Source organism: Brachyhypopomus gauderio, chromosome 1 (assembly GCF_052324685.1).
Source record: "Brachyhypopomus gauderio isolate BG-103 chromosome 1, BGAUD_0.2, whole genome shotgun sequence".
Classification (NCBI taxonomy): Eukaryota; Metazoa; Chordata; class Actinopteri; order Gymnotiformes; family Hypopomidae; genus Brachyhypopomus; species Brachyhypopomus gauderio.
The window spans coordinates 41427975-41453566 of record NC_135211.1 but is presented as its reverse complement, the minus strand read 5'-3'; the positions used below and the strand labels follow the sequence as shown (position 1 = coordinate 41453566).

General features: G+C 44.0%; 20 non-coding genes and 1 pseudogene across 20 annotated transcripts; all 21 read right to left on the bottom strand.

Moving 5' to 3' along the window:
* Positions 1 to 662: 662 nt before the first annotated feature.
* Positions 663 to 879, bottom strand: LOC143527972 (small nucleolar RNA U3). Its single transcript, XR_013134323.1, has one exon. It is a non-coding gene; the product is annotated as a small nucleolar RNA U3 (small nucleolar RNA).
* A 1042-nt stretch (positions 880 to 1921) lies between these two features.
* On the bottom strand, positions 1922 to 2138 carry LOC143528145 (small nucleolar RNA U3). The gene has a single exon (XR_013134374.1). It is a non-coding gene; the product is annotated as a small nucleolar RNA U3 (small nucleolar RNA).
* Positions 2139 to 3170: 1032 nt separating this feature from the next.
* On the bottom strand, positions 3171 to 3387 carry LOC143527968 (small nucleolar RNA U3). The gene has a single exon (XR_013134321.1). It is a non-coding gene; the product is annotated as a small nucleolar RNA U3 (small nucleolar RNA).
* A 1045-nt stretch (positions 3388 to 4432) lies between these two features.
* On the bottom strand, positions 4433 to 4649 carry LOC143527981 (small nucleolar RNA U3). Its single transcript, XR_013134327.1, has one exon. It is a non-coding gene; the product is annotated as a small nucleolar RNA U3 (small nucleolar RNA).
* Positions 4650 to 5694: 1045 nt separating this feature from the next.
* On the bottom strand, positions 5695 to 5911 carry LOC143527965 (small nucleolar RNA U3). Its single transcript, XR_013134320.1, has one exon. It is a non-coding gene; the product is annotated as a small nucleolar RNA U3 (small nucleolar RNA).
* A 1041-nt stretch (positions 5912 to 6952) lies between these two features.
* On the bottom strand, positions 6953 to 7169 carry LOC143527962 (small nucleolar RNA U3). Its single transcript, XR_013134319.1, has one exon. It is a non-coding gene; the product is annotated as a small nucleolar RNA U3 (small nucleolar RNA).
* A 1038-nt stretch (positions 7170 to 8207) lies between these two features.
* Positions 8208 to 8424, bottom strand: LOC143527990 (small nucleolar RNA U3). Its single transcript, XR_013134331.1, has one exon. It is a non-coding gene; the product is annotated as a small nucleolar RNA U3 (small nucleolar RNA).
* Positions 8425 to 9456: 1032 nt separating this feature from the next.
* LOC143527949 (small nucleolar RNA U3) lies at positions 9457 to 9673 on the bottom strand. The gene has a single exon (XR_013134315.1). It is a non-coding gene; the product is annotated as a small nucleolar RNA U3 (small nucleolar RNA).
* Positions 9674 to 10716: 1043 nt separating this feature from the next.
* LOC143528140 (small nucleolar RNA U3) lies at positions 10717 to 10933 on the bottom strand. Its single transcript, XR_013134371.1, has one exon. It is a non-coding gene; the product is annotated as a small nucleolar RNA U3 (small nucleolar RNA).
* Positions 10934 to 11965: 1032 nt separating this feature from the next.
* Positions 11966 to 12182, bottom strand: LOC143527945 (small nucleolar RNA U3). Its single transcript, XR_013134314.1, has one exon. It is a non-coding gene; the product is annotated as a small nucleolar RNA U3 (small nucleolar RNA).
* Positions 12183 to 13223: 1041 nt separating this feature from the next.
* On the bottom strand, positions 13224 to 13440 carry LOC143527939 (small nucleolar RNA U3). The gene has a single exon (XR_013134313.1). It is a non-coding gene; the product is annotated as a small nucleolar RNA U3 (small nucleolar RNA).
* A 1032-nt stretch (positions 13441 to 14472) lies between these two features.
* Positions 14473 to 14689, bottom strand: LOC143527936 (small nucleolar RNA U3). The gene has a single exon (XR_013134311.1). It is a non-coding gene; the product is annotated as a small nucleolar RNA U3 (small nucleolar RNA).
* Positions 14690 to 15728: 1039 nt separating this feature from the next.
* On the bottom strand, positions 15729 to 15945 carry LOC143527931 (small nucleolar RNA U3). Its single transcript, XR_013134310.1, has one exon. It is a non-coding gene; the product is annotated as a small nucleolar RNA U3 (small nucleolar RNA).
* Positions 15946 to 16977: 1032 nt separating this feature from the next.
* LOC143528286 (small nucleolar RNA U3) lies at positions 16978 to 17194 on the bottom strand. The gene has a single exon (XR_013134426.1). It is a non-coding gene; the product is annotated as a small nucleolar RNA U3 (small nucleolar RNA).
* Positions 17195 to 18234: 1040 nt separating this feature from the next.
* On the bottom strand, positions 18235 to 18451 carry LOC143528279 (small nucleolar RNA U3). Its single transcript, XR_013134425.1, has one exon. It is a non-coding gene; the product is annotated as a small nucleolar RNA U3 (small nucleolar RNA).
* A 1032-nt stretch (positions 18452 to 19483) lies between these two features.
* Positions 19484 to 19700, bottom strand: LOC143528272 (small nucleolar RNA U3). The gene has a single exon (XR_013134424.1). It is a non-coding gene; the product is annotated as a small nucleolar RNA U3 (small nucleolar RNA).
* A 1040-nt stretch (positions 19701 to 20740) lies between these two features.
* Positions 20741 to 20957, bottom strand: LOC143528264 (small nucleolar RNA U3). The gene has a single exon (XR_013134423.1). It is a non-coding gene; the product is annotated as a small nucleolar RNA U3 (small nucleolar RNA).
* A 1032-nt stretch (positions 20958 to 21989) lies between these two features.
* Positions 21990 to 22206, bottom strand: LOC143528259 (small nucleolar RNA U3). Its single transcript, XR_013134422.1, has one exon. It is a non-coding gene; the product is annotated as a small nucleolar RNA U3 (small nucleolar RNA).
* A 1041-nt stretch (positions 22207 to 23247) lies between these two features.
* LOC143528251 (small nucleolar RNA U3) lies at positions 23248 to 23464 on the bottom strand. The gene has a single exon (XR_013134420.1). It is a non-coding gene; the product is annotated as a small nucleolar RNA U3 (small nucleolar RNA).
* A 1036-nt stretch (positions 23465 to 24500) lies between these two features.
* Positions 24501 to 24717, bottom strand: LOC143528030 (small nucleolar RNA U3). Its single transcript, XR_013134339.1, has one exon. It is a non-coding gene; the product is annotated as a small nucleolar RNA U3 (small nucleolar RNA).
* A 721-nt stretch (positions 24718 to 25438) lies between these two features.
* LOC143528060 (small nucleolar RNA U3) lies at positions 25439 to 25583 on the bottom strand (annotated as a pseudogene).
* Between the last annotated feature and the right edge of the window lie 9 nt (positions 25584 to 25592).

The following is a 25592-nucleotide window of genomic DNA, read 5'->3' as shown; positions in this document are numbered from 1 at the left end:
AAATGATTATATTCCTTAACAAATCCTGTATATCAGCGTGAGGCAGACAAAAACACAAAGGTAAGTGCAGACCCAAGAGTGGTGGAACAACCTAACCCAAGACAAATAAACGTCTCAAGGTGTGAAGAGCATCTTCAGAGAAACAGAAACCTCTGTAGGCCTTCCACTGCCAAGCACCAGCTCTTACTATTTGGGGGGGGGGGAGGGGTTGGTAGCCGTGGCCTAAAGGTCTAAGAGATGGACCTAGGCCCCTAAGGTACAGCAACCGACAATAACCTCGGCTGAAGTGCGCTCGATCAATCACTCGACCGCCGCCCGGGTGCCGCAGCTGGCGTGTGCCCACTGCTCCGGGTACATATGAGTTGGCTCCGGGTGGGTTAAGGTGCAGAGAGTTGCTGAAATAACTTCAAGTTTTAGTGCAGCAGCTCCCTAGTGGACAATCCGTGACTTTACAAAACGCAGGCAACAGCACGCCCCCTAGAGCACACATGGGAAAGTGTTTATAAGAATCCCACAGCTGAAAAAGGCTGACTAAATGCGTTGATTTGACACGCGTGGAAGATTGCTTTATGACATCATAAAGCACACGCAAAACTAAAGTACCAGAAAAGAAAATAAAACCAAACAAGTGAAGCTTCTCTTTAGACTGTAAATAAGAGCTAACCACTCTGAACATGCTTTCTCCCTCCTAACCTGCGTAAACGCAGGAGGAACGTTCATCAATGACAAGGAGCGTATGATTATAAATCATTACTCGTTGCCCGATTCGCGCTAAGGAGAAAACATCTCAGCTCATCATCGTGGTTAGGGAGACGTAACACTTTCGAATCACATTTCTCAGTTAGAAACTATAGAAATGATCCCTGAAAGTATAGTCTTAACTTCCAAGCCACACTGTCACAGTCCTTTAATCGTCTCACCACGTTTCACCATAGCGCTAAGACGCTCTTGTCAATCTGCAACCACGTGAAAATTTTACAGCTTGCTCAGTGCGCTCAATCGTTATGCTCACTGAAAGATATAATCCAAATTGTACATGTAACATGTCGACATTCACTATCAGTAGTGACATTTAAGAATGGTTGATTAAAGACTGAAACAAGTTGAATGTTTAAACTTCATTTTCATCTAATACTCCACCTGGAGTCTGTGAGGTGTACACGGTAGCATTAAATACGAGATATGAAAGACAGAGACGTTTCTAACCAAAAAAGCTATTTTTTTTAGCATGACAGGCTTATGAACAAGGATTGACAAAATGATTATATTCCTTAACAAATCCTGTATATCAGCGTGAGGCAGACAAAAACACAAAGGTAAGTGCAGACCCAAGAGTGGTGGAACAACCTAACCCAAGACAAATAAACGTCTCAAGGTGTGAAGAGCATCTTCAGAGAAACATAAACCTCTGTAGGCCTTCCACTGCCAAGCACCAGCTCTTACTATTTGGGGGGGGGGGGGGAGGGGTTGGTAGCCGTGGCCTAAAGGTCTAAGAGATGGACCTAGGCCCCTAAGGTACAGCAACCGACAATAACCTCGGCTGAAGTGCGCTCGATCAATCACTCGACCGCCGCCCGGGTGCCGCAGCTGGCGTGTGCCCACTGCTCCGGGTACATATGAGTTGGCTCCGGGTGGGTTAAGGTGCAGAGAGTTGCTGAAATAACTTCAAGTTTTAGTGCAGCAGCTCCCTAGTGGACAATCCGTGACTTTACAAAACGCAGGCAACAGCACGCCCCCTAGAGCACACATGGGAAAGTGTTTATAAGAATCCCACAGCTGAAAAACGCTGACTAAATGCGTTGATTTGACACGCGTGGAGGATTGCTTTATGACATCATAAAGCACACGCAAAACTAAAGTACAAGAAAAGAAAAAAAAACCAAACAAGTGAAGCTTCTCTTTAGACTGTAAATAAGAGCTAACCACTCTGAACATGCTTTCTCCCTCCTAACCTGCGTAAACGCAGGAGGAACGTTCATCAATGACAAAGAGCGTATGATTACAAATCATTACTCGTTGCCCGATTCGCGCTAAGGAGAAAACATCTCAGCTCATCATCGTGGTTAGGGAGACGTAACACTTTCGAATCACATTTCTCAGTTAGAAACTATAGAAATGATCCCTGAAAGTATAGTCTTAACTTCCAAGCCATACTGTCACAGTCCTTTAATCGTCTCACCACGTTTCACCATAGCGCTAAGACGCTCTTGTCAATCTGCAATCACGTGAAAATTTTACAGCTTGCTCAGTGCGCTCAATCGTTATGCTCACTGAAAGATATAATCCAAATTGTACATGTAACATGTCGACATTCACTATCAGTAGTGACATTTAAGAATGGTTGATTAAAGACTGAAACAAGTTGAATGTTTAAACTTCATTTTCATCTAATACTCCACCTGGAGTCTGTGAGGTGTACACGGTAGCATTAAATACGAGATATGAAAGACAGAGACGTTTCTAACCAAAAAAGCTATTTTTTTTAGCATGACAGGCTTATGAACAAGGATTGACAAAATGATTATATTCCTTAACAAATCCTGTATATCAGCGTGAGGCAGACAAAAACACAAAGGTAAGTGCAGACCCAAGAGTGGTGGAACAACCTAACCCAAGACAAATAAACGTCTCAAGGTGTGAAGAGCATCTTCAGAGAAACAGAAACCTCTGTAGGCCTTCCACTGCCAAGCACCTGCTCTCACTATTTGGGGGGGGGTTGGTAGCCGTGGCCTAAAGGTCTAAGAGATGGACCTAGGCCCCTAAGGTACAGCAACCGACAATAACCTCGGCTGAAGTGCGCTCGATCAATCACTCGACCACCGCCCGGGTGCCGCAGCTGGCGTGTGCCCACTGCTCCGGGTACATATGAGTTGGCTCCGGGTGGGTTAAGGTGCAGAGAGTTGCTGAAATAACTTCAAGTTTTAGTGCAGCAGCTCCCTAGTGGACAATCCATGACTTTACAAAACGCAGGCAACAGCACGCCCCCTAGAGCACACATGGGAAAGTGTTTATAAGAATCCCACAGCTAAAAAAGGCTGACTAAATGCGTTGATTTGACACGCGTGGAAGATTGCTTTATGACATCATAAAGCACACGCAAAACTAAAGTACCAGAAAAGAAAAAAAAACCAAACAAGTGAAGCTTCTCTTTAGACTGTAAATAAGAGCTAACCACTCTGAACATGCTTTCTCCCTCCTAACCTGCGTAAACGCAGGAGGAACGTTCATCAATGACAAGGAGCGTATGATTATAAATCATTACTCGTTGCCCGATTCGCGCTAAGGAGAAAACATCTCAGCTCATCATCGTGGTTAGGGAGACGTAACACTTTCGAATCACATTTCTCAGTTAGAAACTATAGAAATGATCCCTGAAAGTATAGTCTTAACTTCCAAGCCACACTGTCACAGTCCTTTAATCGTCTCACCACGTTTCACCATAGCGCTAAGACGCTCTTGTCAATCTGCAACCACGTGAAAATTTTACAGCTTGCTCAGTGCGCTCAATCGTTATGCTCACTGAAAGATATAATCCAAATTGTACATGTAACATGTCGACATTCACTATCAGTAGTGACATTTAAGAATGGTTGATTAAAGACTGAAACAAGTTGAATGTTTAAACTTCATTTTCATCTAATACTCCACCTGGAGTCTGTGAGGTGTACACGGTAGCAATAAATACGAGATATGAAAGACAGAGACGTTTCTAACCAAAAAAGCTTTTTTTTTTTAGTATGACAGGCTTATGAACAAGGATTGACAAAATGATTATATTCCTTAACAAATCCTGTATATCAGCGTGAGGCAGACAAAAACACAAAGGTAAGTGCAGACCCAAGAGTGGTGGAACAACCTAACCCAAGACAAATAAACGTCTCAAGGTGTGAAGAGCATCTTCAGAGAAACATAAACCTCTGTAGGCCTTCCACTGCCAAGCACCAGCTCTTACTATTTGGGGGGGGGGGGGGGGGGGGGTTGGTAGCCGTGGCCTAAAGGTCTAAGAGATGGACCTAGGCCCCTAAGGTACAGCAACCGACAATAACCTCGGCTGAAGTGCGCTCGATCAATCACTCGACCGCCGCCCGGGTGCCGCAGCTGGCGTGTGCCCACTGCTCCGGGTACATATGAGTTGGCTCCGGGTGGGTTAAGGTGCAGAGAGTTGCTGAAATAACTTCAAGTTTTAGTGCAGCAGCTCCCTAGTGGACAATCCGTGACTTTACAAAACGCAGGCAACAGCACGCCCCCTAGAGCACACATGTGAAAGTGTTTATAAGAATCCCACAGCTGAAAAAGGCTGACTAAATGCGTTGATTTGACACGCGTGGAAGATTGCTTTATGACATCATAAAGCACACGCAAAACTAAAGTACCAGAAAAGAAAAAAAAACCAAACAAGTGAAGCTTCTCTTTAGACTGTAAATAAGAGCTAACCACTCTGAACATGCTTTCTCCCTCCTAACCTGCGTAAACGCAGGAGGAACGTTCATCAATGACAAGGAGCGTATGATTATAAATCATTACTCGTTGCCCGATTCGCGCTAAGGAGAAAACATCTCAGCTCATCATCGTGGTTAGGGAGACGTAACACTTTCGAACCACATTTCTCAGTTAGAAACTATAGAAATGATCCCTGAAAGTATAGTCTTAACTTCCAAGCCACACTGTCACAGTCCTTTAATCGTCTCACCACGTTTCACCATAGCGCTAAGACGCTCTTGTCAATCTGCAACCACGTGAAAATTTTACAGCTTGCTCAGTGCGCTCAATCGTTATGCTCACTGAAAGATATAATCCAAATTGTACATGTAACATGTCGACATTCACTATCAGTAGTGACATTTAAGAATGGTTGATTAAAGACTGAAACAAGTTGAATGTTTAAACTTCATTTTCATCTAATACTCCACCTGGAGTCTGTGAGGTGTACACGGTAGCAATAAATACGAGATATGAAAGACAGAGACGTTTCTAACCAAAAAAGCTTTTTTTTTTTAGTATGACAGGCTTATGAACAAGGATTGACAAAATGATTATATTCCTTAACAAATCCTGTATATCAGCGTGAGGCAGACAAAAACACAAAGGTAAGTGCAGACCCAAGAGTGGTGGAACAACCTAACCCAAGACAAATAAACGTCTCAAGGTGTGAAGAGCATCTTCAGAGAAACATAAACCTCTGTAGGCCTTCCACTGCCAAGCACCAGCTCTTACTATTTGGGGGGGGGGGGGGGGGGGGGTTGGTAGCCGTGGCCTAAAGGTCTAAGAGATGGACCTAGGCCCCTAAGGTACAGCAACCGACAATAACCTCGGCTGAAGTGCGCTCGATCAATCACTCGACCGCCGCCCGGGTGCCGCAGCTGGCGTGTGCCCACTGCTCCGGGTACATATGAGTTGGCTCCGGGTGGGTTAAGGTGCAGAGAGTTGCTGAAATAACTTCAAGTTTTAGTGCAGCAGCTCCCTAGTGGACAATCCGTGACTTTACAAAACGCAGGCAACAGCACGCCCCCTAGAGCACACATGGGAAAGTGTTTATAAGAATCCCACAGCTGAAAAAGGCTGACTAAATGCGTTGATTTGACACGCGTGGAAGATTGCTTTATGACATCATAAAGCACACGCAAAACTAAAGTACCAGAAAAGAAAATAAAACCAAACAAGTGAAGCTTCTCTTTAGACTGTAAATAAGAGCTAACCACTCTGAACATGCTTTCTCCCTCCTAACCTGCGTAAACGCAGGAGGAACGTTCATCAATGACAAGGAGCGTATGATTATAAATCATTACTCGTTGCCCGATTCGCGCTAAGGAGAAAACATCTCAGCTCATCATCGTGGTTAGGGAGACGTAACACTTTCGAATCACATTTCTCAGTTAGAAACTATAGAAATGATCCCTGAAAGTATAGTCTTAACTTCCAAGCCACACTGTCACAGTCCTTTAATCGTCTCACCACGTTTCACCATAGCGCTAAGACGCTCTTGTCAATCTGCAACCACGTGAAAATTTTACAGCTTGCTCAGTGCGCTCAATCGTTATGCTCACTGAAAGATATAATCCAAATTGTACATGTAACATGTCGACATTCACTATCAGTAGTGACATTTAAGAATGGTTGATTAAAGACTGAAACAAGTTGAATGTTTAAACTTCATTTTCATCTAATACTCCACCTGGAGTCTGTGAGGTGTACACGGTAGCATTAAATACGAGATATGAAAGACAGAGACGTTTCTAACCAAAAAAGCTATTTTTTTTAGCATGACAGGCTTATGAACAAGGATTGACAAAATGATTATATTCCTTAACAAATCCTGTATATCAGCGTGAGGCAGACAAAAACACAAAGGTAAGTGCAGACCCAAGAGTGGTGGAACAACCTAACCCAAGACAAATAAACGTCTCAAGGTGTGAAGAGCATCTTCAGAGAAACAGAAACCTCTGTAGGCCTTCCACTGCCAAGCACCAGCTCTTACTATTTGGGGGGGGGGGGGAGGGGTTGGTAGCCGTGGCCTAAAGGTCTAAGAGATGGACCTAGGCCCCTAAGGTACAGCAACCGACAATAACCTCGGCTGAAGTGCGCTCGATCAATCACTCGACCGCCGCCCGGGTGCCGCAGCTGGCGTGTGCCCACTGCTCCGGGTACATATGAGTTGGCTCCGGGTGGGTTAAGGTGCAGAGAGTTGCTGAAATAACTTCAAGTTTTAGTGCAGCAGCTCCCTAGTGGACAATCCGTGACTTTACAAAACGCAGGCAACAGCACGCCCCCTAGAGCACACATGGGAAAGTGTTTATAAGAATCCCACAGCTGAAAAAGGCTGACTAAATGCGTTGATTTGACACGCGTGGAAGATTGCTTTATGACATCATAAAGCACACGCAAAACTAAAGTACCAGAAAAGAAAAAAAAACCAAACAAGTGAAGCTTCTCTTTAGACTGTAAATAAGAGCTAACCACTCTGAACATGCTTTCTCCCTCCTAACCTGCGTAAACGCAGGAGGAACGTTCATCAATGACAAGGAGCGTATGATTATAAATCATTACTCGTTGCCCGATTCGCGCTAAGGAGAAAACATCTCAGCTCATCATCGTGGTTAGGGAGACGTAACACTTTCGAATCACATTTCTCAGTTAGAAACTATAGAAATGATCCCTGAAAGTATAGTCTTAACTTCCAAGCCACACTGTCACAGTCCTTTAATCGTCTCACCACGTTTCACCATAGCGCTAAGACGCTCTTGTCAATCTGCAACCACGTGAAAATTTTACAGCTTGCTCAGTGCGCTCAATCGTTATGCTCACTGAAAGATATAATCCAAATTGTACATGTAACATGTCGACATTCACTATCAGTAGTGACATTTAAGAATGGTTGATTAAAGACTGAAACAAGTTGAATGTTTAAACTTCATTTTCATCTAATACTCCACCTGGAGTCTGTGAGGTGTACACGGTAGCATTAAATACGAGATATGAAAGACAGAGACGTTTCTAACCAAAAAAGCTATTTTTTTTAGCATGACAGGCTTATGAACAAGGATTGACAAAATGATTATATTCCTTAACAAATCCTGTATATCAGCGTGAGGCAGACAAAAACACAAAGGTAAGTGCAGACCCAAGAGTGGTGGAACAACCTAACCCAAGACAAATAAACGTCTCAAGGTGTGAAGAGCATCTTCAGAGAAACATAAACCTCTGTAGGCCTTCCACTGCCAAGCACCAGCTCTTACTATTTGGGGGGGGGGAGGGGTTGGTAGCCGTGGCCTAAAGGTCTAAGAGATGGACCTAGGCCCCTAAGGTACAGCAACCGACAATAACCTCGGCTGAAGTGCGCTCGATCAATCACTCGACCGCCGCCCGGGTGCCGCAGCTGGCGTGTGCCCACTGCTCCGGGTACATATGAGTTGGCTCCGGGTGGGTTAAGGTGCAGAGAGTTGCTGAAATAACTTCAAGTTTTAGTGCAGCAGCTCCCTAGTGGACAATCCGTGACTTTACAAAACGCAGGCAACAGCACGCCCCCTAGAGCACACATGGGAAAGTGTTTATAAGAATCCCACAGCTGAAAAAGGCTGACTAAATGCGTTGATTTGACACGCGTGGAGGATTGCTTTATGACATCATAAAGCACACGCAAAACTAAAGTACCAGAAAAGAAAAAAAAACCAAACAAGTGAAGCTTCTCTTTAGACTGTAAATAAGAGCTAACCACTCTGAACATGCTTTCTCCCTCCTAACCTGCGTAAACGCAGGAGGAACGTTCATCAATGACAAGAAGCGTATGATTATAAATCATTACTCGTTGCCCGATTCGCGCTAAGGAGAAAACATCTCAGCTCATCATCGTGGTTAGGGAGACGTAACACTTTCGAATCACATTTCTCAGTTAGAAACTATAGAAATGATCCCTGAAAGTATAGTCTTAACTTCCAAGCCACACTGTCACAGTCCTTTAATCGTCTCACCACGTTTCACCATAGCGCTAAGACGCTCTTGTCAATCTGCAACCACGTGAAAATTTTACAGCTTGCTCAGTGCGCTCAATCGTTATGCTCACTGAAAGATATAATCCAAATTGTACATGTAACATGTCGACATTCACTATCAGTAGTGACATTTAAGAATGGTTGATTAAAGACTGAAACAAGTTGAATGTTTAAACTTCATTTTCATCTAATACTCCACCTGGAGTCTGTGAGGTGTACACGGTAGCATTAAATACGAGATATGAAAGACAGAGACGTTTCTAACCAAAAAAGCTATTTTTTTTAGCATGACAGGCTTATGAACAAGGATTGACAAAATGATTATATTCCTTAACAAATCCTGTATATCAGCGTGAGGCAGACAAAAACACAAAGGTAAGTGCAGACCCAAGAGTGGTGGAACAACCTAACCCAAGACAAATAAACGTCTCAAGGTGTGAAGAGCATCTTCAGAGAAACAGAAACCTCTGTAGGCCTTCCACTGCCAAGCACCTGCTCTCACTATTTGGGGGGGGGTTGGTAGCCGTGGCCTAAAGGTCTAAGAGATGGACCTAGGCCCCTAAGGTACAGCAACCGACAATAACCTCGGCTGAAGTGCGCTCGATCAATCACTCGACCGCCGCCCGGGTGCCGCAGCTGGCGTGTGCCCACTGCTCCGGGTACATATGAGTTGGCTCCGGGTGGGTTAAGGTGCAGAGAGTTGCTGAAATAACTTCAAGTTTTAGTGCAGCAGCTCCCTAGTGGACAATCCGTGACTTTACAAAACGCAGGCAACAGCACGCCCCCTAGAGCACACATGGGAAAGTGTTTATAAGAATCCCACAGCTGAAAAAGGCTGACTAAATGCGTTGATTTGACACGCGTGGAAGATTGCTTTATGACATCATAAAGCACACGCAAAACTAAAGTACCAGAAAAGAAAATAAAACCAAACAAGTGAAGCTTCTCTTTAGACTGTAAATAAGAGCTAACCACTCTGAACATGCTTTCTCCCTCCTAACCTGCGTAAACGCAGGAGGAACGTTCATCAATGACAAGGAGCGTATGATTATAAATCATTACTCGTTGCCCGATTCGCGCTAAGGAGAAAACATCTCAGCTCATCATCGTGGTTAGGGAGACGTAACACTTTCGAATCACATTTCTCAGTTAGAAACTATAGAAATGATCCCTGAAAGTATAGTCTTAACTTCCAAGCCACACTGTCACAGTCCTTTAATCGTCTCACCACGTTTCACCATAGCGCTAAGACGCTCTTGTCAATCTGCAACCACGTGAAAATTTTACAGCTTGCTCAGTGCGCTCAATCGTTATGCTCACTGAAAGATATAATCCAAATTGTACATGTAACATGTCGACATTCACTATCAGTAGTGACATTTAAGAATGGTTGATTAAAGACTGAAACAAGTTGAATGTTTAAACTTCATTTTCATCTAATACTCCACCTGGAGTCTGTGAGGTGTACACGGTAGCATTAAATACGAGATATGAAAGACAGAGACGTTTCTAACCAAAAAAGCTATTTTTTTTAGCATGACAGGCTTATGAACAAGGATTGACAAAATGATTATATTCCTTAACAAATCCTGTATATCAGCGTGAGGCAGACAAAAACACAAAGGTAAGTGCAGACCCAAGAGTGGTGGAACAACCTAACCCAAGACAAATAAACGTCTCAAGGTGTGAAGAGCATCTTCAGAGAAACATAAACCTCTGTAGGCCTTCCACTGCCAAGCACCAGCTCTTACTATTTGGGGGGGGGGGGGGGAGGGGTTGGTAGCCGTGGCCTAAAGGTCTAAGAGATGGACCTAGGCCCCTAAGGTACAGCAACCGACAATAACCTCGGCTGAAGTGCGCTCGATCAATCACTCGACCGCCGCCCGGGTGCCGCAGCTGGCGTGTGCCCACTGCTCCGGGTACATATGAGTTGGCTCCGGGTGGGTTAAGGTGCAGAGAGTTGCTGAAATAACTTCAAGTTTTAGTGCAGCAGCTCCCTAGTGGACAATCCGTGACTTTACAAAACGCAGGCAACAGCACGCCCCCTAGAGCACACATGGGAAAGTGTTTATAAGAATCCCACAGCTGAAAAACGCTGACTAAATGCGTTGATTTGACACGCGTGGAGGATTGCTTTATGACATCATAAAGCACACGCAAAACTAAAGTACAAGAAAAGAAAAAAAAACCAAACAAGTGAAGCTTCTCTTTAGACTGTAAATAAGAGCTAACCACTCTGAACATGCTTTCTCCCTCCTAACCTGCGTAAACGCAGGAGGAACGTTCATCAATGACAAAGAGCGTATGATTACAAATCATTACTCGTTGCCCGATTCGCGCTAAGGAGAAAACATCTCAGCTCATCATCGTGGTTAGGGAGACGTAACACTTTCGAATCACATTTCTCAGTTAGAAACTATAGAAATGATCCCTGAAAGTATAGTCTTAACTTCCAAGCCATACTGTCACAGTCCTTTAATCGTCTCACCACGTTTCACCATAGCGCTAAGACGCTCTTGTCAATCTGCAATCACGTGAAAATTTTACAGCTTGCTCAGTGCGCTCAATCGTTATGCTCACTGAAAGATATAATCCAAATTGTACATGTAACATGTCGACATTCACTATCAGTAGTGACATTTAAGAATGGTTGATTAAAGACTGAAACAAGTTGAATGTTTAAACTTCATTTTCATCTAATACTCCACCTGGAGTCTGTGAGGTGTACACGGTAGCATTAAATACGAGATATGAAAGACAGAGACGTTTCTAACCAAAAAAGCTATTTTTTTTAGCATGACAGGCTTATGAACAAGGATTGACAAAATGATTATATTCCTTAACAAATCCTGTATATCAGCGTGAGGCAGACAAAAACACAAAGGTAAGTGCAGACCCAAGAGTGGTGGAACAACCTAACCCAAGACAAATAAACGTCTCAAGGTGTGAAGAGCATCTTCAGAGAAACAGAAACCTCTGTAGGCCTTCCACTGCCAAGCACCTGCTCTCACTATTTGGGGGGGGGTTGGTAGCCGTGGCCTAAAGGTCTAAGAGATGGACCTAGGCCCCTAAGGTACAGCAACCGACAATAACCTCGGCTGAAGTGCGCTCGATCAATCACTCGACCACCGCCCGGGTGCCGCAGCTGGCGTGTGCCCACTGCTCCGGGTACATATGAGTTGGCTCCGGGTGGGTTAAGGTGCAGAGAGTTGCTGAAATAACTTCAAGTTTTAGTGCAGCAGCTCCCTAGTGGACAATCCATGACTTTACAAAACGCAGGCAACAGCACGCCCCCTAGAGCACACATGGGAAAGTGTTTATAAGAATCCCACAGCTAAAAAAGGCTGACTAAATGCGTTGATTTGACACGCGTGGAAGATTGCTTTATGACATCATAAAGCACACGCAAAACTAAAGTACCAGAAAAGAAAAAAAAACCAAACAAGTGAAGCTTCTCTTTAGACTGTAAATAAGAGCTAACCACTCTGAACATGCTTTCTCCCTCCTAACCTGCGTAAACGCAGGAGGAACGTTCATCAATGACAAGGAGCGTATGATTATAAATCATTACTCGTTGCCCGATTCGCGCTAAGGAGAAAACATCTCAGCTCATCATCGTGGTTAGGGAGACGTAACACTTTCGAATCACATTTCTCAGTTAGAAACTATAGAAATGATCCCTGAAAGTATAGTCTTAACTTCCAAGCCACACTGTCACAGTCCTTTAATCGTCTCACCACGTTTCACCATAGCGCTAAGACGCTCTTGTCAATCTGCAACCACGTGAAAATTTTACAGCTTGCTCAGTGCGCTCAATCGTTATGCTCACTGAAAGATATAATCCAAATTGTACATGTAACATGTCGACATTCACTATCAGTAGTGACATTTAAGAATGGTTGATTAAAGACTGAAACAAGTTGAATGTTTAAACTTCATTTTCATCTAATACTCCACCTGGAGTCTGTGAGGTGTACACGGTAGCATTAAATACGAGATATGAAAGACAGAGACGTTTCTAACCAAAAAAGCTATTTTTTTTAGCATGACAGGCTTATGAACAAGGATTGACAAAATGATTATATTCCTTAACAAATCCTGTATATCAGCGTGAGGCAGACAAAAACACAAAGGTAAGTGCAGACCCAAGAGTGGTGGAACAACCTTACCCAAGACAAATAAACGTCTCAAGGTGTGAAGAGCATCTTCAGAGAAACATAAACCTCTGTAGGCCTTCCACTGCCAAGCACCTGCTCTTACTATTTGGGGGGGGGGGGGGGGGTGGTGGTAGCCGTGGCCTAAAGGTCTAAGAGATGGACCTAGGCCCCTAAGGTACAGCAACCGACAATAACCTCGGCTGAAGTGCGCTCGATCAATCACTCGACCGCCGCCCGGGTGCCGCAGCTGGCGTGTGCCCACTGCTCCGGGTACATATGAGTTGGCTCCGGGTGGGTTAAGGTGCAGAGAGTTGCTGAAATAACTTCAAGTTTTAGTGCAGCAGCTCCCTAGTGGACAATCCGTGACTTTACAAAACGCAGGCAACAGCACGCCCCCTAGAGCACACATGGGAAAGTGTTTATAAGAATCCCACAGCTGAAAAGGCTGACTAAATGCGTTGATTTGACACGCGTGGAAGATTGCTTTATGACATCATAAAGCACACGCAAAACTAAAGTACCAGAAAAGAAAAAAAAACCAAACAAGTGAAGCTTCTCTTTAGACTGTAAATAAGAGCTAACCACTCTGAACATGCTTTCTCCCTCCTAACCTGCGTAAACGCAGGAGGAACGTTCATCAATGACAAGGAGCGTATGATTATAAATCATTACTCGTTGCCCGATTCGCGCTAAGGAGAAAACATCTCAGCTCATCATCGTGGTTAGGGAGACGTAACACTTTCGAATCACATTTCTCAGTTAGAAACTATAGAAATGATCCCTGAAAGTATAGTCTTAACTTCCAAGCCACACTGTCACAGTCCTTTAATCGTCTCACCACGTTTCACCATAGCGCTAAGACGCTCTTGTCAATCTGCAACCACGTGAAAATTTTACAGCTTGCTCAGTGCGCTCAATCGTTATGCTCACTGAAAGATATAATCCAAATTGTACATGTAACATGTCGACATTCACTATCAGTAGTGACATTTAAGAATGGTTGATTAAAGACTGAAACAAGTTGAATGTTTAAACTTCATTTTCATCTAATACTCCACCTGGAGTCTGTGAGGTGTACACGGTAGCATTAAATACGAGATATGAAAGACAGAGACGTTTCTAACCAAAAAAGCTATTTTTTTTAGCATGACAGGCTTATGAACAAGGATTGACAAAATGATTATATTCCTTAACAAATCCTGTATATCAGCGTGAGGCAGACAAAAACACAAAGGTAAGTGCAGACCCAAGAGTGGTGGAACAACCTAACCCAAGACAAATAAACGTCTCAAGGTGTGAAGAGCATCTTCAGAGAAACAGAAACCTCTGTAGGCCTTCCACTGCCAAGCACCTGCTCTCACTATTTGGGGGGGGGTTGGTAGCCGTGGCCTAAAGGTCTAAGAGATGGACCTAGGCCCCTAAGGTACAGCAACCGACAATAACCTCGGCTGAAGTGCGCTCGATCAATCACTCGACCGCCGCCCGGGTGCCGCAGCTGGCGTGTGCCCACTGCTCCGGGTACATATGAGTTGGCTCCGGGTGGGTTAAGGTGCAGAGAGTTGCTGAAATAACTTCAAGTTTTAGTGCAGCAGCTCCCTAGTGGACAATCCGTGACTTTACAAAACGCAGGCAACAGCACGCCCCCTAGAGCACACATGGGAAAGTGTTTATAAGAATCCCACAGCTGAAAAAGGCTGACTAAATGCGTTGATTTGACACGCGTGGAAGATTGCTTTATGACATCATAAAGCACACGCAAAACTAAAGTACCAGAAAAGAAAAAAAAACCAAACAAGTGAAGCTTCTCTTTAGACTGTAAATAAGAGCTAACCACTCTGAACATGCTTTCTCCCTCCTAACCTGCGTAAACGCAGGAGGAACGTTCATCAATGACAAGGAGCGTATGATTATAAATCATTACTCGTTGCCCGATTCGCGCTAAGGAGAAAACATCTCAGCTCATCATCGTGGTTAGGGAGACGTAACACTTTCGAATCACATTTCTCAGTTAGAAACTATAGAAATGATCCCTGAAAGTATAGTCTTAACTTCCAAGCCACACTGTCACAGTCCTTTAATCGTCTCACCACGTTTCACCATAGCGCTAAGACGCTCTTGTCAATCTGCAACCACGTGAAAATTTTACAGCTTGCTCAGTGCGCTCAATCGTTATGCTCACTGAAAGATATAATCCAAATTGTACATGTAACATGTCGACATTCACTATCAGTAGTGACATTTAAGAATGGTTGATTAAAGACTGAAACAAGTTGAATGTTTAAACTTCATTTTCATCTAATACTCCACCTGGAGTCTGTGAGGTGTACACGGTAGCATTAAATACGAGATATGAAAGACAGAGACGTTTCTAACCAAAAAAGCTATTTTTTTTAGCATGACAGGCTTATGAACAAGGATTGACAAAATGATTATATTCCTTAACAAATCCTGTATATCAGCGTGAGGCAGACAAAAACACAAAGGTAAGTGCAGACCCAAGAGTGGTGGAACAACCTTACCCAAGACAAATAAACGTCTCAAGGTGTGAAGAGCATCTTCAGAGAAACATAAACCTCTGTAGGCCTTCCACTGCCAAGCACCTGCTCTTACTATTTGGGGGGGGGGGGGGGTGGTGGTAGCCGTGGCCTAAAGGTCTAAGAGATGGACCTAGGCCCCTAAGGTACAGCAACCGACAATAACCTCGGCTGAAGTGCGCTCGATCAATCACTCGACCGCCGCCCGGGTGCCGCAGCTGGCGTGTGCCCACTGCTCCGGGTACATATGAGTTGGCTCCGGGTGGGTTAAGGTGCAGAGAGTTGCTGAAATAACTTCAAGTTTTAGTGCAGCAGCTCCCTAGTGGACAATCCGTGACTTTACAAAACGCAGGCAACAGCACGCCCCCTAGAGCACACATGGGAAAGTGTTTATAAGAATCCCACAGCTGAAAAGGCTGACTAAATGCGTTGATTTGACACGCGTGGAAGATTGCTTTATGACATCATAAAGCACACGCAAAACTAAAGTACCAGAAAAGAAAAAAAAACCAAACAAGTGAAGCTTCTCTTTAGACTGTAAATAAGAGCTAACCACTCTGAACATGCTTTCTCCCTCCTAACCTGCGTAAACGCAGGAGGAACGTTCATCAATGACAAGGAGCGTATGATTATAAATCATTACTCGTTGCCCGATTCGCGCTAAGGAGAAAACATCTCAGCTCATCATCGTGGTTAGGGAGACGTAACACTTTCGAATCACATTTCTCAGTTAGAAACTATAGAAATGATCCCTGAAAGTATAGTCTTAACTTCCAAGCCACACTGTCACAGTCCTTTAATCGTCTCACCACGTTTCACCATAGCGCTAAGACGCTCTTGTCAATCTGCAACCACGTGAAAATTTTACAGCTTGCTCAGTGCGCTCAATCGTTATGCTCACTGAAAGATATAATCCAAATTGTACATGTAACATGTCGACATTCACTATCAGTAGTGACATTTAAGAATGGTTGATTAAAGACTGAAACAAGTTGAATGTTTAAACTTCATTTTCATCTAATACTCCACCTGGAGTCTGTGAGGTGTACACGGTAGCATTAAATACGAGATATGAAAGACAGAGACGTTTCTAACCAAAAAAGCTATTTTTTTTAGCATGACAGGCTTATGAACAAGGATTGACAAAATGATTATATTCCTTAACAAATCCTGTATATCAGCGTGAGGCAGACAAAAACACAAAGGTAAGTGCAGACCCAAGAGTGGTGGAACAACCTAACCCAAGACAAATAAACGTCTCAAGGTGTGAAGAGCATCTTCAGAGAAACAGAAACCTCTGTAGGCCTTCCACTGCCAAGCACCTGCTCTCACTATTTGGGGGGGGGTTGGTAGCCGTGGCCTAAAGGTCTAAGAGATGGACCTAGGCCCCTAAGGTACAGCAACCGACAATAACCTCGGCTGAAGTGCGCTCGATCAATCACTCGACCGCCGCCCGGGTGCCGCAGCTGGCGTGTGCCCACTGCTCCGGGTACATATGAGTTGGCTCCGGGTGGGTTAAGGTGCAGAGAGTTGCTGAAATAACTTCAAGTTTTAGTGCAGCAGCTCCCTAGTGGACAATCCGTGACTTTACAAAACGCAGGCAACAGCACGCCCCCTAGAGCACACATGGGAAAGTGTTTATAAGAATCCCACAGCTGAAAAAGGCTGACTAAATGCGTTGATTTGACACGCGTGGAAGATTGCTTTATGACATCATAAAGCACACGCAAAACTAAAGTACCAGAAAAGAAAAAAAAACCAAACAAGTGAAGCTTCTCTTTAGACTGTAAATAAGAGCTAACCACTCTGAACATGCTTTCTCCCTCCTAACCTGCGTAAACGCAGGAGGAACGTTCATCAATGACAAGGAGCGTATGATTATAAATCATTACTCGTTGCCCGATTCGCGCTAAGGAGAAAACATCTCAGCTCATCATCGTGGTTAGGGAGACGTAACACTTTCGAATCACATTTCTCAGTTAGAAACTATAGAAATGATCCCTGAAAGTATAGTCTTAACTTCCAAGCCACACTGTCACAGTCCTTTAATCGTCTCACCACGTTTCACCATAGCGCTAAGACGCTCTTGTCAATCTGCAACCACGTGAAAATTTTACAGCTTGCTCAGTGCGCTCAATCGTTATGCTCACTGAAAGATATAATCCAAATTGTACATGTAACATGTCGACATTCACTATCAGTAGTGACATTTAAGAATGGTTGATTAAAGACTGAAACAAGTTGAATGTTTAAACTTCATTTTCATCTAATACTCCACCTGGAGTCTGTGAGGTGTACACGGTAGCATTAAATACGAGATATGAAAGACAGAGACGTTTCTAACCAAAAAAGCTATTTTTTTTAGCATGACAGGCTTATGAACAAGGATTGACAAAATGATTATATTCCTTAACAAATCCTGTATATCAGCGTGAGGCAGACAAAAACACAAAGGTAAGTGCAGACCCAAGAGTGGTGGAACAACCTTACCCAAGACAAATAAACGTCTCAAGGTGTGAAGAGCATCTTCAGAGAAACATAAACCTCTGTAGGCCTTCCACTGCCAAGCACCTGCTCTTACTATTTGGGGGGGGGGGGGGGGTGGTGGTAGCCGTGGCCTAAAGGTCTAAGAGATGGACCTAGGCCCCTAAGGTACAGCAACCGACAATAACCTCGGCTGAAGTGCGCTCGATCAATCACTCGACCGCCGCCCGGGTGCCGCAGCTGGCGTGTGCCCACTGCTCCGGGTACATATGAGTTGGCTCCGGGTGGGTTAAGGTGCAGAGAGTTGCTGAAATAACTTCAAGTTTTAGTGCAGCAGCTCCCTAGTGGACAATCCGTGACTTTACAAAACGCAGGCAACAGCACGCCCCCTAGAGCACACATGGGAAAGTGTTTATAAGAATCCCACAGCTGAAAAGGCTGACTAAATGCGTTGATTTGACACGCGTGGAAGATTGCTTTATGACATCATAAAGCACACGCAAAACTAAAGTACCAGAAAAGAAAAAAAAACCAAACAAGTGAAGCTTCTCTTTAGACTGTAAATAAGAGCTAACCACTCTGAACATGCTTTCTCCCTCCTAACCTGCGTAAACGCAGGAGGAACGTTCATCAATGACAAGGAGCGTATGATTATAAATCATTACTCGTTGCCCGATTCGCGCTAAGGAGAAAACATCTCAGCTCATCATCGTGGTTAGGGAGACGTAACACTTTCGAATCACATTTCTCAGTTAGAAACTATAGAAATGATCCCTGAAAGTATAGTCTTAACTTCCAAGCCACACTGTCACAGTCCTTTAATCGTCTCACCACGTTTCACCATAGCGCTAAGACGCTCTTGTCAATCTGCAACCACGTGAAAATTTTACAGCTTGCTCAGTGCGCTCAATCGTTATGCTCACTGAAAGATATAATCCAAATTGTACATGTAACATGTCGACATTCACTATCAGTAGTGACATTTAAGAATGGTTGATTAAAGACTGAAACAAGTTGAATGTTTAAACTTCATTTTCATCTAATACTCCACCTGGAGTCTGTGAGGTGTACACGGTAGCATTAAATACGAGATATGAAAGACAGAGACGTTTCTAACCAAAAAAGCTATTTTTTTTAGCATGACAGGCTTATGAACAAGGATTGACAAAATGATTATATTCCTTAACAAATCCTGTATATCAGCGTGAGGCAGACAAAAACACAAAGGTAAGTGCAGACCCAAGAGTGGTGGAACAACCTAACCCAAGACAAATAAACGTCTCAAGGTGTGAAGAGCATCTTCAGAGAAACAGAAACCTCTGTAGGCCTTCCACTGCCAAGCACCTGCTCTCACTATTTGGGGGGGGGTTGGTAGCCGTGGCCTAAAGGTCTAAGAGATGGACCTAGGCCCCTAAGGTACAGCAACCGACAATAACCTCGGCTGAAGTGCGCTCGATCAATCACTCGACCGCCGCCCGGGTGCCGCAGCTGGCGTGTGCCCACTGCTCCGGGTACATATGAGTTGGCTCCGGGTGGGTTAAGGTGCAGAGAGTTGCTGAAATAACTTCAAGTTTTAGTGCAGCAGCTCCCTAGTGGACAATCCGTGACTTTACAAAACGCAGGCAACAGCACGCCCCCTAGAGCACACATGGGAAAGTGTTTATAAGAATCCCACAGCTGAAAAAGGCTGACTAAATGCGTTGATTTGACACGCGTGGAAGATTGCTTTATGACATCATAAAGCACACGCAAAACTAAAGTACCAGAAAAGAAAAAAAAACCAAACAAGTGAAGCTTCTCTTTAGACTGTAAATAAGAGCTAACCACTCTGAACATGCTTTCTCCCTCCTAACCTGCGTAAACGCAGGAGGAACGTTCATCAATGACAAGGAGCGTATGATTATAAATCATTACTCGTTGCCCGATTCGCGCTAAGGAGAAAACATCTCAGCTCATCATCGTGGTTAGGGAGACGTAACACTTTCGAATCACATTTCTCAGTTAGAAACTATAGAAATGATCCCTGAAAGTATAGTCTTAACTTCCAAGCCACACTGTCACAGTCCTTTAATCGTCTCACCACGTTTCACCATAGCGCTAAGACGCTCTTGTCAATCTGCAACCACGTGAAAATTTTACAGCTTGCTCAGTGCGCTCAATCGTTATGCTCACTGAAAGATATAATCCAAATTGTACATGTAACATGTCGACATTCACTATCAGTAGTGACATTTAAGAATGGTTGATTAAAGACTGAAACAAGTTGAATGTTTAAACTTCATTTTCATCTAATACTCCACCTGGAGTCTGTGAGGTGTACACGGTAGCATTAAATACGAGATATGAAAGACAGAGACGTTTCTAACCAAAAAAGCTATTTTTTTTAGCATGACAGGCTTATGAACAAGGATTGACAAAATGATTATATTCCTTAACAAATCCTGTATATCAGCGTGAGGCAGACAAAAACACAAAGGTAAGTGCAGACCCAAGAGTGGTGGAACAACCTTACCCAAGACAAATAAACGTCTCAAGGTGTGAAGAGCATCTTCAGAGAAACATAAACCTCTGTAGGCCTTCCACTGCCAAGCACCTGCTCTTACTATTTGGGGGGGGGGGGGGGGTGGTGGTAGCCGTGGCCTAAAGGTCTAAGAGATGGACCTAGGCCCCTAAGGTACAGCAACCGACAATAACCTCGGCTGAAGTGCGCTCGATCAATCACTCGACCGCCGCCCGGGTGCCGCAGCTGGCGTGTGCCCACTGCTCCGGGTACATATGAGTTGGCTCCGGGTGGGTTAAGGTGCAGAGAGTTGCTGAAATAACTTCAAGTTTTAGTGCAGCAGCTCCCTAGTGGACAATCCGTGACTTTACAAAACGCAGGCAACAGCACGCCCCCTAGAGCACACATGGGAAAGTGTTTATAAGAATCCCACAGCTGAAAAGGCTGACTAAATGCGTTGATTTGACACGCGTGGAAGATTGCTTTATGACATCATAAAGCACACGCAAAACTAAAGTACCAGAAAAGAAAAAAAAACCAAACAAGTGAAGCTTCTCTTTAGACTGTAAATAAGAGCTAACCACTCTGAACATGCTTTCTCCCTCCTAACCTGCGTAAACGCAGGAGGAACGTTCATCAATGACAAGGAGCGTATGATTATAAATCATTACTCGTTGCCCGATTCGCGCTAAGGAGAAAACATCTCAGCTCATCATCGTGGTTAGGGAGACGTAACACTTTCGAATCACATTTCTCAGTTAGAAACTATAGAAATGATCCCTGAAAGTATAGTCTTAACTTCCAAGCCACACTGTCACAGTCCTTTAATCGTCTCACCACGTTTCACCATAGCGCTAAGACGCTCTTGTCAATCTGCAACCACGTGAAAATTTTACAGCTTGCTCAGTGCGCTCAATCGTTATGCTCACTGAAAGATATAATCCAAATTGTACATGTAACATGTCGACATTCACTATCAGTAGTGACATTTAAGAATGGTTGATTAAAGACTGAAACAAGTTGAATGTTTAAACTTCATTTTCATCTAATACTCCACCTGGAGTCTGTGAGGTGTACACGGTAGCATTAAATACGAGATATGAAAGACAGAGACGTTTCTAACCAAAAAAGCTATTTTTTTTAGCATGACAGGCTTATGAACAAGGATTGACAAAATGATTATATTCCTTAACAAATCCTGTATATCAGCGTGAGGCAGACAAAAACACAAAGGTAAGTGCAGACCCAAGAGTGGTGGAACAACCTAACCCAAGACAAATAAACGTCTCAAGGTGTGAAGAGCATCTTCAGAGAAACAGAAACCTCTGTAGGCCTTCCACTGCCAAGCACCTGCTCTCACTATTTGGGGGGGGGTTGGTAGCCGTGGCCTAAAGGTCTAAGAGATGGACCTAGGCCCCTAAGGTACAGCAACCGACAATAACCTCGGCTGAAGTGCGCTCGATCAATCACTCGACCGCCGCCCGGGTGCCGCAGCTGGCGTGTGCCCACTGCTCCGGGTACATATGAGTTGGCTCCGGGTGGGTTAAGGTGCAGAGAGTTGCTGAAATAACTTCAAGTTTTAGTGCAGCAGCTCCCTAGTGGACAATCCGTGACTTTACAAAACGCAGGCAACAGCACGCCCCCTAGAGCACACATGGGAAAGTGTTTATAAGAATCCCACAGCTGAAAAAGGCTGACTAAATGCGTTGATTTGACACGCGTGGAAGATTGCTTTATGACATCATAAAGCACACGCAAAACTAAAGTACCAGAAAAGAAAAAAAAACCAAACAAGTGAAGCTTCTCTTTAGACTGTAAATAAGAGCTAACCACTCTGAACATGCTTTCTCCCTCCTAACCTGCGTAAACGCAGGAGGAACGTTCATCAATGACAAGGAGCGTATGATTATAAATCATTACTCGTTGCCCGATTCGCGCTAAGGAGAAAACATCTCAGCTCATCATCGTGGTTAGGGAGACGTAACACTTTCGAATCACATTTCTCAGTTAGAAACTATAGAAATGATCCCTGAAAGTATAGTCTTAACTTCCAAGCCACACTGTCACAGTCCTTTAATCGTCTCACCACGTTTCACCATAGCGCTAAGACGCTCTTGTCAATCTGCAACCACGTGAAAATTTTACAGCTTGCTCAGTGCGCTCAATCGTTATGCTCACTGAAAGATATAATCCAAATTGTACATGTAACATGTCGACATTCACTATCAGTAGTGACATTTAAGAATGGTTGATTAAAGACTGAAACAAGTTGAATGTTTAAACTTCATTTTCATCTAATACTCCACCTGGAGTCTGTGAGGTGTACACGGTAGCATTAAATACGAGATATGAAAGACAGAGACGTTTCTAACCAAAAAAGCTATTTTTTTTAGCATGACAGGCTTATGAACAAGGATTGACAAAATGATTATATTCCTTAACAAATCCTGTATATCAGCGTGAGGCAGACAAAAACACAAAGGTAAGTGCAGACCCAAGAGTGGTGGAACAACCTAACCCAAGACAAATAAACGTCTCAAGGTGTGAAGAGCATCTTCAGAGAAACATAAACCTCTGTAGGCCTTCCACTGCCAAGCACCAGCTCTTACTATTTGGGGGGGGGGGGGGGGTGGTGGTAGCCGTGGCCTAAAGGTCTAAGAGATGGACCTAGGCCCCTAAGGTACAGCAACCGACAATAACCTCGGCTGAAGTGCGCTCGATCAATCACTCGACCGCCGCCCGGGTGCCGCAGCTGGCGTGTGCCCACTGCTCCGGGTACATATGAGTTGGCTCCGGGTGGGTTAAGGTGCAGAGAGTTGCTGAAATAACTTCAAGTTTTAGTGCAGCAGCTCCCTAGTGGACAATCCGTGACTTTACAAAACGCAGGCAACAGCACGCCCCCTAGAGCACACATGGGAAAGTGTTTATAAGAATCCCACAGCTGAAAAAGGCTGACTAAATGCGTTGATTTGACACGCGTGGAAGATTGCTTTATGACATCATAAAGCACACGCAAAACTAAAGTACCAGAAAAGAAAAAAAAACCAAACAAGTGAAGCTTCTCTTTAGACTGTAAATAAGAGCTAACCACTCTGAACATGCTTTCTCCCTCCTAACCTGCGTAAACGCAGGAGGAACGTTCATCAATGACAAGGAGCGTATGATTATAAATCATTACTCGTTGCCCGATTCGCGCTAAGGAGAAAACATCTCAGCTCATCATCGTGGTTAGGGAGACGTAACACTTTCGAATCACATTTCTCAGTTAGAAACTATAGAAATGATCCCTGAAAGTATAGTCTTAACTTCCAAGCCACACTGTCACAGTCCTTTAATCGTCTCACCACGTTTCACCATAGCGCTAAGACGCTCTTGTCAATCTGCAATCACGTAAAAATTTTACAGCTTGCTCAGTGCGCTCAATCGTTATGCTCACTGAAAGATATAATCCAAATTGTACATGTAACATGTCGACATTCACTATCAGTAGTGACATTTAAGAATGGTTGATTAAAGACTGAAACAAGTTGAATGTTTAAACTTCATTTTCATCTAATACTCCACCTGGAGTCTGTGAGGTGTACACGGTAGCATTAAATACGAGATATGAAAGACAGAGACGTTTCTAACCAAAAAAGCTATTTTTTTTAGCATGACAGGCTTATGAACAAGGATTGACAAAATTATTATATTCCTTAACAAATCCTGTATATCAGCGTGAGGCAGACAAAAACACAAAGGTAAGTGCAGACCCAAGAGTGGTGGAACAACCTAACCCAAGACAAATAAACGTCTCAAGGTGTGAAGAGCATCTTCAGAGAAACAGAAACCTCTGTAGGCCTTCCACTGCCAAGCACCTGCTCTCACTATTTGGGGGGGGGGGGTTGGTAGCCGTGGCCTAAAGGTCTAAGAGATGGACCTAGGCCCCTAAGGTACAGCAACCGACAATAACCTCGGCTGAAGTGCGCTCGATCAATCACTCGACCGCCGCCCGGGTGCCGCAGCTGGCGTGTGCCCACTGCTCCGGGTACATATGAGTTGGCTCCGGGTGGGTTAAGGTGCAGAGAGTTGCTGAAATAACTTCAAGTTTTAGTGCAGCAGCTCCCTAGTGGACAATCCGTGACTTTACAAAACGCAGGCAACAGCACGCCCCCTAGAGCACACATGGGAAAGTGTTTATAAGAATCCCACAGCTGAAAAAGGCTGACTAAATGCGTTGATTTGACACGCGTGGAAGATTGCTTTATGACATCATAAAGCACACGCAAAACTAAAGTACAAGAAAAGAAAAAAAAAACCAAACAAGTGAAGCTTCTCTTTAGACTGTAAATAAGAGCTAACCACTCTGAACATGCTTTCTCCCTCCTAACCTGCGTAAACGGAGGAGGAACGTTCATCAATGACAAGGAGCGTATGATTATAAATCATTACTCGTTGCCCGATTCGCGCTAAGGAGAAAACATCTCAGCTCATCATCGTGGTTAGGGAGACGTAACACTTTCGAATCACATTTCTCAGTTAGAAACTATAGAAATGATCCCTGAAAGTATAGTCTTAACTTCCAAGCCATACTGTCACAGTCCTTTAATCGTCTCACCACGTTTCACCATAGCGCTAAGACGCTCTTGTCAATCTGCAATCACGTGAAAATTTTACAGCTTGCTCAGTGCGCTCAATCGTTATGCTCACTGAAAGATATAATCCAAATTGTACATGTAACATGTCGACATTCACTATCAGTAGTGACATTTAAGAATGGTTGATTAAAGACTGAAACAAGTTGAATGTTTAAACTTCATTTTCATCTAATACTCCACCTGGAGTCTGTGAGGTGTACACGGTAGCATTAAATACGAGATATGAAAGACAGAGACGTTTCTAACCAAAAAAGCTATTTTTTTTAGCATGACAGGCTTATGAACAAGGATTGACAAAATGATTATATTCCTTAACAAATCCTGTATATCAGCGTGAGGCAGACAAAAACACAAAGGTAAGTGCAGACCCAAGAGTGGTGGAACAACCTAACCCAAGACAAATAAACGTCTCAAGGTGTGAAGAGCATCTTCAGAGAAACATAAACCTCTGTAGGCCTTCCACTGCCAAGCACCAGCTCTTACTATTTGGGGGGGGGGGGGGGGTGGGGGTTGGTAGCCGTGGCCTAAAGGTCTAAGAGATGGACCTAGGCCCCTAAGGTACAGCAACCGACAATAACCTCGGCTGAAGTGCGCTCGATCAATCACTCGACCGCCGCCCGGGTGCCGCAGCTGGCGTGTGCCCACTGCTCCGGGTACATATGAGTTGGCTCCGGGTGGGTTAAGGTGCAGAGAGTTGCTCATCATCGTGGTTAGGGAGACGTAACACTTTCGAATCACATTTCTCAGTTAGAAACTATAGAAATGATCCCTGAAAGTATAGTCTTAACTTCCAA